Genomic DNA, 6,677 nt, shown 5'->3' with positions numbered 1-6,677 from the left:
TTTCTGCTGCTTCTGTCATCAGCGCACCAGCAGCACCAAAAGTGCTTTGGTTTTGGTTTTTTTTTTTTTTCTTTCTGTAAATGATTGAGCTAGCCTGTTGCACTGGCATTAAGCATCCTAGCAGGAGGGCTTTGCTGTTTTTTCCACTATTATTTCTTCAGTCACACATAGCACGAACATCCAAAATACTGTGAGTTTAGGAATAAAAACAGTTGAAAATGAGTGCTATTCTGAAACACTGTGTTCCCATTCCTTGTTCTATATGAAGCATATACGAAGTTTAATGAACAACTCATAATTCTTCCTTGCTTTAAAATTAAGTATTGACTTTCAACTGTGCGTGGAAGTAATATTTTTCTTATGACTTCATGCTCATTCCTTGTTCTTTCATCTAAACAGCACCCTGAAATTAGCAGTATTTTGTATAAAATCTGAAACTTCAGGATTTTGGACTCCGTCCTAATGAAGAATACCATAGCAGACAGAGAGCCTGTGAATCGTAAGATTTGACACTGGGTTAGTTTACAGTGAATGAAACCAGATTATGCACTGAAATCCTGGATATGAACAGCATAGCAACACAGTACAATTGTGGAGACACTTACTGATGGTTTAATGTTTATTTTTCAGTAGCTATTATACTTGGACTGGTGCCTAGCTAAGTTAACAGAAATGGAGCTGGAAGATTTTAGGCAGCTTCAGAAGCCTTGCAGTAGGCTTTTGTGAAGTAGTATTTATTGTGTTTGAGTTCTAATATTCTAAAGAGAAGACACGAGAAAAGATCAGCAACAATTTTATTTGTTATTACTAAAGATTTCTCTGCTGGTTTCCAAAGGAAATATTTTTCAGGGAATCTCCTGTCTTGTAGCCGCCTTTTCTCCTTTCTGTTGTTTTATTAATCTTTTTCCCTTGCCTGACGGACTTATTTCATGTGAGGGTTGCAGGATTTTTTGTTTCTTTGTTTTACTGTTTAAAATGGTGAGGTTTTGAGATTTCACCAAAGAAATCAATATGACGTATTAAAATGGTGCAAAGTTCCAGTGTCTTTATTGTGCCCATTCACAGTGTTTTCTGTGGGTGTTGTTAGATTGGTAGGAAGACTGTAAGTAGCTGGTGTTGACCTGAAAATGTTTCCCAGTAAGCATATGGTTTTCATTACTTCTGTTTTTAAAATACTGTGATAAAATAAAACACTTTGTCAGTAGCTAACAACAACAACAAAAAAAAAGAAAACAGTTTTGGGTGTAGAAGACACAAACTATTGAAAAATAGCCTGTATTTTGTCATTTTTAGAAACCAAAATGGTGGCAGTGCCTGGCAGTTTTCCATGTACTTGAACATTAAAAGCATTCTGTATCCCAGTGTTTATGTCAGAGTTGGCTGAAACCCACTGATCTGCAAGTTGTCTTGCAGAGAAAACTTTGTCATTGGGAGTTGTAGATGTTACTGCAAAGTAAGGTTGTAATGAGAATAGGTTTGTGGATAACAGCCTTCTCCAGGAGCAAAAGTTCTTGTAAAGAGAATAATCTATTTGCGATACATGGGAGAAGAAGTAACCATTAGAATTTCAGAAAAAAAAAAGATTCCAATTAAACATTAAGAAAAGCTTTCTAGTAGATAGGATAACTTTTTTTGTCCAGGAGTAGAGTCCTTGTAGATATTGCAAAGTCAGGATAGGGGTACATGGTTTCGCTGTGATCGTGTCTTGCAGTGAACCCTGACCACCTTTTCAAGAGGGGAATGGAAGGCCAGAATTTTGTAACCTCTTTTAAAAGAGTACATCTTTAAGAATCATTTTATGGAACTGCAACTACAAGGTGCTTACTTGTATAAAACTGTATTCTTTGTACAATAAGAAGGGGTATTATGGATCATGTACTGGCTCAGGGTATATAATATGTGCTTGTCAGTTTTATTTCTGTCAAATTAAAGTCATGATCTTAAGATATATGGGAGTGAATTTGGTAATGAATCCTAACTTCTTTTAACATTCAAACTGAAAAACCATAGTAAAATAAATGGTTTGGAAGTAAAGATACCATCTCCTCTGCTGTAAATGCTGTAAATTGCTCTAATTCTATTAACTTTATTGCAGTTCTGAAAACCTTCACAAAGGCGTGTCCCAAGACTTTTAGAGTACTCTGTCCAATCAAAAGCTTGTTCAGTTGTTCAGACTAAACAACTGCTATTTTGTTATATTTTGTATTGTATTTATTTATTTAGAAGGTGTTTCTTATCAATGAGATATGAGCCAGACAATTTGATTAGAGGCAACTGTGTTAGGAAAATCTTTATGGAGGGGGGGAAAAACACAAGTATGTGAAATATCAGTTGTGTCCAGTACAGATTTTTTTTTTTTGAAAGCAAAGATTCTTTTCACATTTGACCCTTTCTAAGCAGCCAATTGGCAGAATCTGTTAGTAGAAAAATATTCAAGTTAGGCAATACATTGAATTAATCAGTTATTAGATTCAGCTGTTTTAAGCAACCAGATGCATTTACTTTTTACCACTCCAAATATTAAATTCTATATTATATTTAACTGTGTGCTGTATAATCAGGGAATCTATTAATGTTAAGAGTATTCAAGAGCACTTTCATATGTATTTCCAAGAAAAGGCCCTTTCAATTTTTCTTATGTTCACTTAGTGTGTACTGGTAAGGTACTGCAACTTTCCACTTCCAGCTGATCTGCAACAACAGTTCATTTAAATGTCAAGCTGGAAGTTACACCTTCATTAGGTTGTAGAGAAAATTAATGTTATATCAGGACTGCAAATGTAATTCATGTTACAGGTCATGATTTCAGAAATAGCGGGTAGGTGCGTGCTCATTCTTGGAGCTGAGTAAGGGTTGAGCTGTTTACATATTTTGTGTGTATAAACCAAAAAGAACTATAATCCGGCTCAAGAAATGTCAGTAAAGTTACTGGGTTTAAAGGACAGCCTGGAATTTTAAGAATGTATTGAATTCTATATAACTTAGTCCTCTTTGGGAATCAAACTTCCCAGATTTGTTTTGAAAATTTTTGAGGGAATGTTTGGAAAGTTTAGAAAATATTCAGTACTGATTTGGGTTTTTTTTTTTTTTTGATACTACTGGCTGAAACTGGGGAAGAACCATTAATGCCCCGACTATGTATTTGATTTTAGAGGGAGAATTCAGGGTCACAGTACACACTCATGTGTGCGCACACATGTGGATGTGCAACCCCTGGGTGCAGTGGAGTGCTTAGTTAAGGCCAGCTTCTTCACTGGACATTGCTGCACAGATTTATCTGTCAACAAAACTGTATACAGTCACAGCAAATGAAGGTCTGTTCAAGTAATATCCACTTTAGAATGAATGTAGTCTGATTCAGGTGAGAAATAATTACGTAATTAAGTGGTTACTTACAGTTTCTGTCATAGGGTCATAGGATAATCATGTCCTTACCAGAGACTGCTGTGTATATGTGGCCTCAGAGTTGAGACCTCTCTAAGACTCTCCTGACACTGTACTGCTTGGCCATAGCATTATAAATATTCATAGAAAATACACCTTGCAGGCACTCCTTAGTTTTACACATTTTTTCACTGAGAAATAGCAAGATTGTTAGTATCTGTTGAGGGGAAGTCTGGTATCTTCCTGTTGACTCCTGGCTGATTCCCAGCGTTAGCCTGGTGTTTCTCACAAACATTTGCTCCCTTACCTTAGTAGTAATGGCATGGCAGAGGTGGGTGGGTGGGTGGAGGAGTACCGGTGAAGTAGGTGTGAACACACAGAGTTTGGTACAGACAGCTCACCTCAGTATTTAGCTACTTCCTATGTAAGTTTTGCAGCCTGGATGGATTCTGGGGGAATGCCACTGCTATGAGTAATTGACTTCACTATTTTAAAATTAGCTTTTACAACGTCAGTCTTTGGAGTTGTAAGATTGACTGTATTCGCACCAAGCAGCGTACAAGGAGTGAGTTGTTACCTTAAGAGTGTATAGCTAGGAGTATTTGTATAAACCAAAACAATGGTGGGGAACTGGGGTGTGTCTCAGCCTCCTTACGAGGCAGGGAAAAAGTTTGAGTACTTAATCTGAATGTCATCTGAAAGCTTACGCTTTTAATTGAAATTCTGTTTTCAGAAAATGGTCACCATATTACATGCAGTATCTGAGATCATGAAGAAGAGTGCCTCCACTTAGGCTGGGAAGCCGCTTCTACCTTTGAAAATCAGACTGACAAGTTAAACTGTAGCTGGCTTAGCAAAGGAGAGTGATAGTAGCATCTCTTAGGTAATCACAGTTTAGGTTATGGAGGGAAGAAATGCTTTCTTGTAACTTATATTTGGCATGTTGAAAAGCTAGTAAATACGGCCCAGAAGTTTGCAGACCTGATTAAAAGCCTGTTGAAAACCCGGCTTGCGTTGTTTGAAATGGTGTGTGGCTGTGTCCCAGAAGCGTGGTTAGTGTTTTCAGAGGAATCGTGTGAGGCTGGGGACCCAGATCACACGAAAATTGAATGAAGCTGGACAACTGGCAGAGGCTGTTGTTTGTCCCCTTCTAGTTTTTCAGTAGCTAAATCCTAGCAGAAAGTTTTTCATTTCGTTTAATTTTGTTTTATATTTGCCTTCCAATTTATAACACCTGATTTTGTTTAAAATACAGGGTTAGAAAGTCTAAATCAGCATGTGTGAAAGCAATAAAGTAATTAATATACTGTACACATTGACGATCATCAATTGGGAAATTAAATGTATTCATCAGATGATTGGTCAAGTTTGATGCTTGCTAACTTAAGGTTGGGGTTTTTTTTAACTCCTTTCATCTCTCTTGACAGTTTGCTCTGACTTTACCTTTTTCGTATCGGTTCTGATCTCCTGTAAGCTTCCCTACCCAGGAAGTTGTACTTCCTTTCCTTCTGACCAACACATGGCAAGCATTTTCCAAAAGTCATTACTCGTTTTGCTAACGTATTTGGCAGCCCTGACATTGCAAAGTTTCATATAATGCGTCTGTTAGATTTTGGCTTTTCTCATCACAGAGAATTGCTTGTGTTCTTCTGCTTGTTTCATTAATCTTTATTAAGTAAAGATGTAAGCTGTCTTTAATTGAATGTTTTCTTTTGGCAATAGAACAAGTCAAAAGGTGTTTCTCATTAATTTGTTATTCAGCAGGGATAACCATCTATCTGGATTGAATTTATGACAATGTTTAGTCCCTATTTGTAGAAATGCCTATGTTGAACATATTTTTCTATGTTTTGCTCAAAATATCCTATACAGGCTGACTTTATAATGTCATTTGTCATGTGGGAATTGAGCTACAGGGAATTGGTCTGTGTTGACAGCATGTCTCCGTGTTGGTTTTTCCTCTCCTTTTAGTACAATGTGTTTTATATTTGGTCTTATAAAGTTTTATCATGCTATCAAATCATGAAGAAGTGCAGAAATGATGGCTTTTGGTTTTCTCTAGCATGTGATCCAAATATTTTGGACAAAGGTCACAATGAGAAATGCTGACCTTTCTTTTTAAGATGCAAAATTCATATTCAGCCTTTCCTGTAGCAGTTAATTACAGGGCCATCATTAGCTTGAAAGCAAATTGTATTGAAGAAATGAGCGTAGTAATTTCAGGTGTTGCATGAGTTCTCGTCTCCCTTCCAGTTCCTGTGCTTTTAGTAGTTTTTAAAGATTTACTATTTTCTTTGTGTTGTGGAAGGTGCAAACTGTGTTTGTGTCCCACTCTCCTGGGGAAAGTGTTAAATTTCATCAAATACAAATCAAATATACAACCGCCTGAGAAATGAAGAAGCATTTCTGTTAACCTGTGTAAAAATCCCAGATGAATCTAAGGTGACCTACATAAAAATATTGTTTTTAGGGTGATTGTCCTTTAAGTGGTGATATTGCAACACATTGGTGTCTGTTTATCGCAGATGCTTTCAGGCAGCTCCTAGTGGAAATGAATTGTTTATATACACGTGTTAGGAATCCTGTCACCATATCATCAGTAACTCCTAAGCAAGCAAACGGGGTGTCCAAATGTATGTTCAGTACACGTCTGGGAATAGCATAGGATCTACGGACACATGGAGCTTTGTCCCAGACAAAGTTGTTTATTTGGTTTGCCTGCTTTCTTAAAATTTATGAAGAATGCCTGCCATAAACGTAGCTAAAAATCCCACTGTCATCTGGCAAAAATGAAATAAAGCTATGTTGTAGCTGACATGGCATTATAAAGCTGGAAAGACACATTAGTCTGTTTTTCTAACAGAGTTCTTTTTGGAAACAGTTTTTGCTAGCATTTTTAAATTTAGTGTGACATTTTTTAGCATCTGGCATTTGGCGGCTTCACTAATAACACTTTAGTGCAGTCTAACAGCTTTTACTGTTATTACATTTTTCCTAATCTTCAGCCTGACCTTTCTCACTTCATAATATTTATTTCTGTCTCTCAGAACAGAATCATTTAGGGTGGATTCCAAAGCAAAGTATGTCTCTCTTATGTGGTAAATATATTGACCATTTTAAAGTGGATAAACTAACAGTAGTTTGTTATGACATGTTATTTTTTCCCAAAGTTTTGTCCCATATGATGCCTGCAAATATTATCATTTTTCCTGTGGTATGTTCCAAAGCTTGAGTGCCATCACATGGCACGTATACACTAAGGGCAGAAATTACTAACTTCATTGTGTCAGAGG

Source organism: Charadrius vociferus, unplaced genomic scaffold (assembly GCF_000708025.1).
Source record: "Charadrius vociferus isolate BGI_N301 unplaced genomic scaffold, ASM70802v2 scaffold97, whole genome shotgun sequence".
Lineage (NCBI taxonomy): Eukaryota > Metazoa > Chordata > Aves > Charadriiformes > Charadriidae > Charadrius > Charadrius vociferus.
The sequence above is the reverse complement of the archived record's forward strand: the minus strand, read 5'-3'. Positions refer to the sequence as shown.